Source organism: Gasterosteus aculeatus, chromosome 21, assembly GCF_964276395.1.
Source record: "Gasterosteus aculeatus chromosome 21, fGasAcu3.hap1.1, whole genome shotgun sequence".
NCBI classification, from domain to species: Eukaryota; Metazoa; Chordata; class Actinopteri; order Perciformes; family Gasterosteidae; genus Gasterosteus; species Gasterosteus aculeatus.
In genome coordinates, this window is record NC_135708.1 from 14,437,322 (window position 1) to 14,450,165 (window position 12,844).

Here is a 12,844-nt window from a genome sequence, read left to right on the forward strand (position 1 = left end):
GACTCTCTTTGTACTTTGGGTTGATGCTGAATAAAACCTTTGCTTCCAGACAGGACGGCTTTTTACTTTAATTGAAAGTCAGACTATTAAGGGTAATGGCAGCTGTTATTGGTTCTTCAAATGCCCCCAAGTCTTTTTAGCCCTTCAGTCTTTTTATTTATTTCTTCTTTTGGTTTATTTTTTTTACTCTTCACCCAACAAGACACAGATATTTAGTTTACAAAGTTTGTCAGAAGATTCATTTATTGCTTGATGGCCCCCGGAGGAGACAGGTGTTAGCCTGGATCTTATCGGCTCTTGCATAATGAGTAAAAATGATGGAGCTGAGTCAGATCCTTCAAAGGTCACACTATCAAACCCTCTTACAGAAACAAATGGAATTAATGAAAGCTGTTTGTCTGGACCCCTCCTCCTCCCCTGGGTTACGCTCCTCTCGCTCCTCATTATTCTCTCTCCCTCTCTGTGCGGCACGCCGCATTCACTGTCAGTGTCTCTCTTCCCCGGATCCTGTAACGTTACAACTTTAAGATCACAGCGAGCACATTGCACATATTTATAAGCTGTTTCAGACGTGCCTCTGTCCCTCTTTCCCAGCCGAGGTCCTTTAAATCCTTTTAATGAAGCCAGACGTCGTCTTGGGTAGGGAAAAAAAAAAAATAACAAACTGGTTTTGTATACAAGGATATAAAAGATAACAGTAAAATGTACCACGGAAATGACGCATTATTGGATTATTTTCTTGCAAATGTATTCTCTAAATGGGGTAAGATATTGCAGCCTCTAATATAAACAAGATTTCAGCAAAGTTTGTTCTGCTGTGTGCTTCACTGCAGATGGGGAAAAGAACAAAGGTAGCAAACAGCTTTGAGCCAGTGGAGGGGGCATGACAACTCAAACAATGCATATTTCCTGCCTAAAGTTTTTTCATCTAATCTGCATTCTTAAAAAGGTGTGGAAAAACAAGGCTCATGCTCACTCTCTGACATCAGGGTCGAAAGAAGCAAAGAGAGAGAGGGACTCACAATTCAGCGCTCATCAAATTCCCCCCTGGTTGGACATGAAAGCAACGCGCACCAGGCGTAGCGTGACTGTTTCTGTACATGTGGTCGCCTTTCCTCTGCAGATCAAAAGATTGTCTCCTAACCTGGACAGAGGGACGGGGGGGAGGAAGGGAGGGAGGGGGGGGGGGGAGGCCTCGAGGCCATGACACCCTCAAGCTGTTTTTGCTAGACGGGAATCAGACACTGAGGTTTTCTCAACGGAGCATGCGACGTTATCTTTCGCGCACATGAATATGTGCAGTCAGAGAGAGGATTATTTCAGCTGAGAACGGGAGGATACGGGAGGGAAGCTTTTTCACTGGGTGTTTACAAAAGAGGAAGCCTAACGACTAAAGATCTGAATCATCCAGTCGATATTCTGGGATTTCACCTGAGGGGTCCTCTGCCGTTGTGTTTTGCACTACTGACTCACAGTGTGCGTATTGAACACTGCTAAGTTCAAGTTGTTTATGTTTGCTGCACAAACGAATCTAGTTGGTAATTGGCAGATGCAAGGGGTGAAATATTGACTGCGTGTTTGAGTGTATGTGTGCGCAAATGTGTTTTTGTGTGAGTGCCTTGTATTTATGTGTGTGTGTGTGAGTGTGTGTGCTTTTGGCTGCCATCCGGGCTTCATCTCAGTGTGCTACCAAGGAGACATAAGCCACTTCCATCTGCCTCGTGTTCCAAGTTTCTTTGTGTCCCTAATAAAAGACAGAAAGTTGAATATTATCACATCACCGGTCTCTAATTAAAGGATAAAGGTGGTATAAGAAAACTTTTTCTCAACTTTACTGACTGATAAATCGTGCTTGAGCAGAACAATAAATACAACCCTCTATCCTGCCTTGCACATTTGTTTTAGATTAGACACAGCTGATGTTTGGTTTCTGTCTCCTAGATTGGGAGGATTGTTTAGTCAACATATCATCATCATCATCATGCAGTGGTTATTTCCTCCTTAACGCACTGAAGGAGCAGAATGGAGCAATGTCAGGGTTCGGTTTGAGTTAGAATCCTCCAATTAGGATCCTAGTGGGAGGGAAACAGCAACTACTGTACATGAACAACAGGCGCCGTTGAGGGGGAACTGATCATAGTATGTCATAGTTTTTTTTATCATTGCATGTACCTGCACATTTTTAAATGCAGAAGACTCTCCTCTCAGTCATATGCAACTGCTGGGCGAAACCAGCTGAAATGTACCATGTGCTTTTTTATGGCCTGATGTAAGAAGTCAGAGGTTAAAGCAAATCATTCAATCAAACCTGCGTGCAATCAAGATACCAAATTGGGGGGAACATGGTCACTTGTGGTAAGTGTTTGTTTGACTGCACAAGAAATGTATGATTACAATGATTTCAGTTGTTATCGGTATATATTCAATGATCTAAAAAACAAACATCATCCTGTAAATGCCTATAAAAATGACATTATCAGCATATTAAGATCTATTCTATTGTTATAGTCCCTTTAGACTTTGCGGACAAAGATATTTAGTTTACATCATAAGAACATAAGCTTTAGGATCCCAATGGTATTATTCCTTGTGTAAAGCAGAACATTGAGTTAAGGGTTAAATTATACATGTCAGTGGGTTGAGAGGTAAACAAGGCAATCCTGTCACAGAGCTATGAGTGTAATGGCAGTTTTAGGTTGTTAAGAGTGAGGCAGTGATCCACAGCAATAAAAAAAAAAAAAGGATTGCTGATAGAATCCCAATATCTACGTTGGCTATGGAGTGTGAAAGCATGTATCAAATGTATCAGCAGGCAGCCAAAATGGATTTAAAGCTGCAAAGGACATTTATAGGACTGATAATTATTCTGAACGTGATTGACAGCTACAGTTCTTTATGCTTTTTGCAAATACTTGGCTGACTGTTTGTGCTTGTAATTGTGCGGCAATAATGGTGCATATTGTTTGTTGAAAGGAGAGTGCTAATTTGACTATGAACCATCTCAACAACGGCCTTTGAAATCCTTAAAATTGTCACCGCAGATTCTCATGACGCGGTTAAATGAATGAGAGGCGACTTCTGCCTGCACTGTGTTTGAACATGCATATAATATTTCTGTATGTAACATACAGAAATCATGTACCCGCCACACAGCGTGTAACTTTTAGCAACTATCTAAGAAGAGATGATAAGAGGAGAATATATGTTTATGTACATTATGAGTGTTGAGTTACAGAAAGCTAATAGAGCTCAGGTTCCAAACCCATGGTTTTTCCTGTCTGCGCAGCAGTATTTTGGACTCTCTATAAAAAATATTTTGTGACTTTACCAAAAATGGAGGTGAACTCGGAGCTGGACCCTTGGCGCTTTACTCATAGACATCAACAAAAAACTGATCACACAATTAGTACCAGAGTAAGTCATACGCACGTTGACTTTTGTATGAATTTTATTTCAGCATTCAATCCTTTGATAATTTATTACAGTAGGAAATGAAATGGATGAATGCAAATGACTTCATGATGAAATGGTATTTTTATTTCCCAACCAGTCCAACATGAAAAGATAAATCAAGCCGTATCGGAACTTAACTCTGTTAGCACAGGTGCTCCAAAAGGCCGTGTTAGCTCCCCAGTTCACATTACATACAAATAGGTGTGTGAGCAGTAAAAATGAATTCAGAAAACTCACAACACACACAGGCATTGTTCATTCTGCCTAGTACAAAAAAATGAAGACACATGACTTGACCCCTCTGAAATCAACCACTTTGTGGACTAGTGTGATGCTCAACTCCTTACTGCAAATGTGAGGAAAACTGAGAAAAAGATATTTAACCCAAAGTCAACTGGTGACCATGGTCCAGCATTCACAATGTACCCATAAATCATCCCGCTCATGAGAAATGTGCATTTTCAAGCCATTTTTTCCAGGCTACAACAAAGGATCGATTATTCAAGAAGGCTTAGACTCTTTGGCGTTAATAGTAAACTCACGATTCTGTTTCCTCCAATGATTTATGGAATTGTGATTCATTACGGCATACAAGTATGTTATGCCAAGCTGTCAGTATAGTTGGGAAAGTAGAAAGCTTGTGTACAAAGGATCTGTGCTCAGGGAGGCACAGAAAAATCTGAGCACAGAATTCCAGGGGTTGCCTTCAAGCAGACAATCATGAATGCCAATCAGCAGGCTAAATCAGCTCGAACATGCATTTATTCCGTCCTCCATAAAAATATTAAACAGCGACAAAAAGTATCACCGGATAGATTTTTATTGAGGACTAATATATTACGAGTGGAATATTTATCATCTGTGATGATCACACCGGGTTTTATTCTTCGTGACTATGGTCGATTGTCAGTGTTTCAAAGCATCTTTATTCATGAGTGTATGTATGATCCATGTTCTGTGCATGCATGTGGAATGCGACGATAGTACGGTAAGTGTATTTTGTTATGCAGCGGCCTGGAGCACAATACAAATTAGTAGGATTACAGTTAATTATCAGACAGGACGATGTGTGTGCCAAATTTCATTGAAATCCATCATTAAAACATTTCTCCGAAAGCTAAAAATTGTTTTAACCTGCTGACTTTCATCACAGAGTAGTCTGAGTTTTTCCAGTTTCCTGTTAATGAGCTGTATTCAAACGATGCACATTTGTCTTGTGGCAAGGTCAATGTAATTGAAACAAAGGCTGTATGCTGATGTTGGTGGGGATTTAATAGCCCCAAAAATAGGCAAACAAAAAAAGGAATTACACCAAAGCCATAGGACAGTGATAACACAAGCCGATTTACAGAAAAGTGCTGCATGTCAACATACAGTGCAGCGGCAGAAAAAATAGGGCCTGACACATAAACATGTGAAAAATTGTCAATTGTCTATTTTCCAAATAGTTGTGTTAGTCAGTCTGACCAAATATGGTCCGACAGACTTCAATGGCCACATGGATTTTGTCGTGCGGCCTGTAGAGGAAGTGACCCGAAGACTTGTGTGAGTCAGTGCAAAAATATGGACCTGTTTGCAGACTACCTCTCCAACTTCAGGTAATTCAGGTATTTTTGTTCATCTGTGACAACTTGCTTGCTTGCAAGCGTCCTTATTTGGGAGAAATTAGAGAAATACGGGGAACTTCTCCAGGGGCTAAAACACAAATATGATCTCTCGTGATCAGTACTGTAATGTGAGGGAAGTCAATACAAACAAAGACTAGAAAAAAAAGCTCTTGGACTTCTAACTACAGCAAAATTAAATTAAATGAATGAACCGCAAAGGATACCCGGCCAGTTCATATAAAATAATTAAGCAATATAGTAAAGACAAGAGACATTTTACTATTCACTTCAACATGGTACATGCTATTAGAACGGCTTTATCACAGACCCCATAACACCACAGGGAGAGCTTCCCTTTTTTCGTTTTAATCAGGTGATAAGTGGCTCCAGCTCAACAATGCATCCCGCTACCTGCAAAGAGCCCAGGCTGCCGTCTAATGAGAATCCACATCGAGTTCTGGATCTCGATGTGTGAAGACACGTATCACAACTCAAAGAATTGCTCTCTTCTCTTTTCTACGTTTAATCCTCATCACCTCTTCATTGTTTAAGCCTGAAGGTTCTCATTTCTCATGATACCGTGAAAAGACAGACAGGAGGGGAGCCTGCTGATGGGCTTTAATGTGTGTGTGTGCGTGTGTGTGTGTGTGTGTGTGTGTGTAACAGCTTCAGCGACATCTTTGCTCATCAACTAAATGTTCTGATTAGCTCAAACATGTTTGCGGTTGTTTTGACAGTTTGAAAATGAAAGCAGCAACTAAACGATAATTCCATGTTTGTGTTGGAGAAAATAAATTAGATTGTTGTGGCAAAGTTGTTTTTTCTGCTCCTCAGCAAGTACAGTAGATCGAGGCTATTCCACTAATCATGATATATACTGTATACATCTAAATAGATATATAGCATTACAGATCTGTGTATAAATATATATATATATATATATTTATTTATATATACACCATTTATTGTGCAAAATAGAACATAATGCATATTTGCACCACTTGCAGGATTGTAAAATATTCAAATTTATGTCACAACAACTGAATGCCTCTCACAATGATAATTTATGTGTTTTTGTTTTTTCTACACGTGTTGCAACAGATAATTGTGCCGTTTCCAGATAACCTTTGCTAAACAGCAATGTGTTCAGTAATGATGATGTCGACACAATAACCTCTGCTGATTTGCGGACCAGATGGCCAGCCAAGTTGCCCTTTCAGAACCCTGCTATGCTCAGTGAAGGATGGTGACCGCCATGTGCATGTGTGTGTGTGTGTGTGTGTGTGTGCAACTGAGTGCACACGAACAATGTAACCGCATATTCTTTATCTTCAGTAAGTAGCATAATGCAATAGCCTTTTTAAATAGATATATTTGTAATGTTTGTCAACAAACCCTGTGAGCAAACCTAAACCAACAATGCATTAGTTTAGGACTGAGCCAGGCGAGCAGGTACCCCCTGTTTTCCCCCTGTTATGGTAAAGAGTCACCTGGCTGTACTGGTGCTGCAGCTTCATGTTGAAGCTTATTTGTATTTGAACTGCACTTTGAAATCCTGAATCCATCCACCTTCAAACTACTGGATTTGTTGCTCAAACTCAATTATAATTGTCTCGTGTTTTAAAGAAAAGTTCTTTTATATTTGCGTTTATTATTTTTGTACAATTATACACATGTAGTAAGCACTGGTTGACTGTAAGAATAAACCATGAACAACAACGTTCATTGTCATGAACGTGTGGCTCCTTAATGTGTTTTTTATTATTTGTTGGACATTGATGGACTTTTAAGGCACAGGGGAAAGAATCCAATAAATTAGGCTTCGACTTCGAAGGTAATAGTAAATATACGCTTCAATCTATTATTGGTTGTGTCATTTCCAAGAATAAGGCATTATGAAGATGGTCAGAGAGGAGAGAAATCATCCATTTATTTGACAATGATATAAAATGAAAATAAATAAAATACATGTATAGGAGGGGCTCTGGAAAGCTCATTGGGTTCTTAACTTGTCAAGAGTAATCCAGGTCCACCACTAAGGGGGAGATGGCTATTGACATTTTTTTATAGTGCGTTTACATTTGAATTTAATAAGGCCCACAGGCATGCCCCCAAACAAGAATCAATCACCGGGCTGGAGTAAACTGGCCGACGGAGAACAAGTTGACTGACCAGGATCAGAACGAACTGATCACACACACACACACACACACACACACACACACACACACACGCGCGCACACACACACACACACACACCTAACGTGCTGTGCGATTGCGACAGTCCATAAAAGAGGCCGTTTTTTCATCTAACCAGGAATCAAAGGCTTTGTCTACCCGCATGACTGTTAGAGGCAGATGAAGGAAGCTGTTTCAATTTAATAAAAGATGGCCTTCTTGCAAACTGAATGAATGCAAATGTATTTAAACCAGTGAATCGCATGCAGCTCGGAGACATCAGAGCCTGCAGGGCCACACTTCCCTGTGTTCCATTTCTCATTACTGTCTAATACCTGGCACCCTTGATACGGCCCCCGAGCCTCCTGATGGAACATTCATAATTGATTTTGATTTGACTCCCTCATTACCAACAAGTGACTCTGTGTTGGTGTGTGCGCGTCACGCTCCAGAGGGCAAGGCCTTTTGAATGCGAGCTCTCGCTTCACTTTCACACCTATCTATCCGTCCCTGATTACACACAGGGGAAAAGAGTGCCGAAGTGGGAAATTCCTGACGTCCTTTTGAGTGCAAGTTGCCGTTTCTTTCTATCCTGTCCTATGTCTCATTTCCTTTTGTTGCACAAGCAAACGTATGCACTCGGTCTCTCTCTCTCTCTCTCACACACACACACACACACACCGGCACCTGTCTCAAACTCATGCTGTTCTTTTTGTGCCCATCTTCTCTTTTTTCCCCTCGCATCTCTCACAAAACAGAAGCAGCAGGATGGTCTGTTTTGCAGACGGAGGAAAAGCGGTAATGATATAAAACTGCCAGGGTGACATTTACAGAGGCAAAGTATTTACACTCTTTTACGAAGACATATGTTGAATAAAATGCATCCCAAAAAAATAAAGGGGGACAAGTAGTACGCTGCAGAACGTTTGATTTTCTTTCTTTTAGGGTGTGATGATTAAGAGGAAACGTCATCGCCGGGAGCCGGTCGTTCCTCCGGCGGGTGAAGGGGCCAGGGACTGCTCGGCCCGACGCTGGAAACGCCCCCGCCCACGTGATGAGATAACAAGCCCAGTGGCCCTGACCCCGTCTAATGGCTCCTTCCTGTCATATTTACCAAATGGTGTTTGGAGCAATCGGCAGTTGCGATGAGATGGATGGACAACAAAACGATGAGATCCACTTTGCCGCTTAAGCGGCTTATCTCCACTGTGCAACCTGCTCCTGATGCGGGGCGAACAAGAAAGATTTCATCACCCATTCCTTTGTCAGGGCAAACGCATCATCAGCGCTTTGTTCTACACTCTAATTACATCACTCATGATGAAGTCAGGGGATGAATGTTTAAACAACACATTGCCCCCCCCCCCCCCCTTCTCTCTTTCTTCTTCCGCTTCCTCCCGCCTCCTCCCATCCCTTCCTTTGCTTTTGTTGAACGTACGAATCCCTGACTGGGAATAAAGTGAGACATCAGCATCAACATTCCGCAGGACGTTTCCAGGACACTCCCTGGTGGAGCCCCCTCCTCGGAGGGTGGCCTGTAAATGTTTCCTGGTCTAGTCAGCCATGGTAATACGCCGCAAAGACACCGCAGGCATAAATACCGCGGTGACGAACAAGTGTGCCGTAAAAGGGGGCATTAATCGCCAGCTTTGCGAGACGTGTGTCCTTATGAGAAAAGAGGGAGGCATTTGTCACCGTGTTCCACAAATGGCCCCATGGAGCCCTTGATGTATCGCCTCCACCTTGCTTTAACTGGCCCCAGAGGCAACGACGACACGGCCGCTCAGACTGCAGCGTCCTCGCACCCAATCGACTGCCGGGGTTGTACTAAAATTACCAAAATACACACACACACACACACTATCCTCGCCGAGACTCAGCTGTTATCCGAAAATAACAGTATATGTCATCGTTTTTATTTGTGATCGACCTTAATGAGGCAGTTTGGGTAAGAATTTGGGAATCGGCTTTGTGGGTTTCTTGCTCCCTCCGATTTCTTTTTCAGCTACGTCGACTCATTCCCAGAACTCAGCCGATGTCTTGGTGTGGAACTATTTCTGTTTTGATGGCCAAAAACCACAGAACACAAGATGTGATGAAGCGGAAATTTTGTTTTAATGACCTTTTAGGAAATACTGTTAATTATTCATTTCCTTGGCACAGGGCTTTGGCCCTCATAACTAATAGAGCCCTAAATATCCCTCCACTGGTGAACATGTCATGTTCTACCAAAACAAGTGTTTTTTTTGCTTGAAATCCCAGTATATTATCTTTGACCTCTGCTACTCCGGTGCTGTCTACTCCTACTCTGCTCCTTCTCAGGCCACTAGCTCAATTTTCCACAACAGAACAAGCCGCTGTCTGACATAACGCCACCTGATGTTTTTTTTTTTTTTTTTTCGTGGTCTGAGACCTTTGGTTGATGGACTCGGCGAGTGAACAGCACTCACGGCACTTGCGAAGCAGAGTTGGCCCCGGCTCCCCGAATTGGTCATGCAGTTCACAGCGGATGTGATTAATCACTGGCCAATTATCCACTGGCACCTGTGCCAAAACGGGAGAAGACATGCGGGTGCATGCAGCCCAAGTGAGAGTCAGTACCACTCTACTACTACTTGTCCAAAACTGCTTTAATGACTTTCACACTTCATGTTTTATTTTTACGTCTTCAGTGCTCAGCGTATTACTGCAAAGGACTCACTGCGAGCGGAAACGATGAATAATGCATTCCATTAAATATGTATATCTGTGCCTTTGTTTGTTATATTGGGGTACGCAGTTATTTTTTTTGTTCTCCTTCTTATGATTAACAAAAGACAATTAAAGGGGCCTTCTCCTTCACCTGTAGCTGCGACGTTGATGGACCTGACCCACAGTTGACTGTGTGACATCACCGTAAGTCTCCTTTTCAGCCAATCCACACCGTGTGCCTCCTCCCACCTTTGGCACCTCGGAGTAATCCCTTCACGGCGAAGCCCCCTGATCGTCTCCGAGCCGACTGATGATCCCGTATTACACGTTGAACTGACACGGGGAACAGGCTCTCGTTGGAAACTCTTCCGTCCTGAGAGCGGGGGAAGGGGGGGGACAGAGGGAGTAGGAGGCGGTCTGAACGCTGGCTTGGGACGGACGCGTTTTCTACTCGTGACTCACAGACATGAGTTAGGGTTGGAGGTTGGAGGGGACTAGAGTCCGTTATAGATTTCAGAGGAGGGGAGCACTGGTGCAGCCCCGATTCAAACCCTGCCGGGGGGCTGGGGGGGGGGGGTCCTGTGAGCTTTTCTCAAAGATTTTCAGGAGAAATAATAATAATAAGTTGTATTTGCTGGTGGGAAGGCACTAATAGCCTCTTAAGAAAACCCCAGACAGCCAAGCTTCATCTCAGTGGCAAAGCTGCACCGAAACATTCCAAGGTCTCCCCTCGACCGGATCTTCAGATCTCAGTGTTCCCCCTCCAAGATGACTGTGAGAGAGCGCCGAGTGTCCTCTCCAACATTGAAAGACACCCATCTGTTCTGAGCTTGTATCGAAAAGTAAAGTGGAGTTATAGACAGGAGGTCTACTGTTACTTTTTAATGATGCAAATTAAAGTGATGCGGTGTTGCTGTTGTTGCTCTTGTAAACTCGTGTAACCCTGGAAAGAGTGTTTCTTTATCTCGGAGTTGAGGGTCTGGTGTGTTAATGTGATGTGAGCAGAGAGATTAGGCCCTGACCACTGACCCCAAACACCGCCAAGCCACATGGAGACAGATAGGGCTATTAAGCTCTATAATGGAGGGAGAAAAGTGACACCAATTAGATTAAATGTGCTAGATATTCACCAGGCCCTTTCTCTTTCTTATTTCACTTGGGAGAGAACCAGAGAACAACGACTGAATAACAGAGGATAATGATCTCATTACGGTGCACTTCTTCTGTCCGCGTACAACCTTAAAGAGGAGGGGGGCATCGGCCATGACTGACACACAAACACGAGCCCATTTTGTCAAACAGTACACTCAGCTGAGGTAACAAAAAAAGGACCTTCCCTCTACAACCTGCGTGATATCTGAGTGCATATTAAACCCAAGGCCAGACAGATCTGAGGAGAACCAGTACATGTGCTCTTTGAATTATTAAGCATTTTAAAATATCCTCCATCCCCAAAAGTTCCCACTGCATTAATTAAAGAAGTTCAGCGAAGCTATGTCATATCACGCTTTTTGAAAGTTGATAAGGTACAAACAATACATTGTCCACTGAGGAACTTTTGTATATATATACAGTATATAGTTGGGTATAAATATATACAGTATGTACGCATTAAAACGAGGCCTGTCTATTTAACTTTAACCACCAAACTATTCCATAAAAATATTAAATTATTTGAATCTGCTTAGACTTGATGAGTAACCACATGGTCAGACATAATGTTTAAAGTACTCAGAGTCAAAATAGAAAGTTCCATTTTGAAGAACCAATGTAGAAATCCCCGGGCCAGACGCCGTGGTGGGACCTTTGTCTTCACAGCCCGCCAAACTTTGAATAGTTCAGCCTTTGAAGCAGACGTCACATGTTAAAAGGCAGAAGTCATGAGTCATATTTGGTCTGATGAGTTGCTGTGTCACTGTGGTCCATCTGCTCTCACAAGACGTTGGCACTCTGTTAGCCACCCTCCCACTGGTCCGGCGACAACGTGGTCTAATATTGGATAGAGAGCATTGTGGTATTTTATGTCTCACAAGTATAATCCATATTTTAAAATAACATAAAAAAACATCAGAAGAAATGGCTAAACAAAATTCTGCTTTCTTAACTGAAGCAGCTCAAAGGATGATATTCTGCAGCAGCAAAGTTAACTAGATTTGGGCCGATAGAAAATTCTGAGGTAGTTTTTTTGCGTGTGTTTCTTGTTGAATATGAATTAAATAAAAATAACTATTAAATTCCTAATACTTTGGTCAATAGAGCCTGCTTGGAATATGAGAGAAATTTATGAAGCTGACTAGTGATCTGAATCTGAATGATGTGGCATAATGGAAATGATGGCTCTTTTTTGTTAATATAATCATATGTTTAAAACCGGGACCAAAAGCGCAGAGAGAATAAGTTTGCCTGGAAAAGTAATTGAGAATACATCTGAGATGTATAGGAATGTATTATTAGACAAATGGGTTGTCGAGGGAGCCCGAAACTCCCAAACTGCTAACAGAAGCTCGCTGATAACTTTTCAGTCCTCAAGGCACCACAATGCACATTTGTCCTAAACATGAACGGCATAATCAATTTTCTTATTGAAAACGTGTTTCCGAACCGGAAATACAATTCGGAGCGTAGAGACACACACTCGCGCACAATATTCCATAACTCACAGCTTGTAAAATATAGTATACAACCTTGGAAGACTGATCGTGTGGGACATGGACTAGTCTACAATCAGTCCTGATATTACAGATTCACTGTAAAATATATGTCAAGTTAGACAAGTGCAGCCGTCCACATAAAACACAAAGATATGACTTTGACTGGTTCGGACGCAGAGTGCAGGCATAAAGTTCTCATGACTTTCAATGGCTCACTTTTTGTTTCATCAATCAGTTTTTATTCAATCACATAAATCAAGTGCT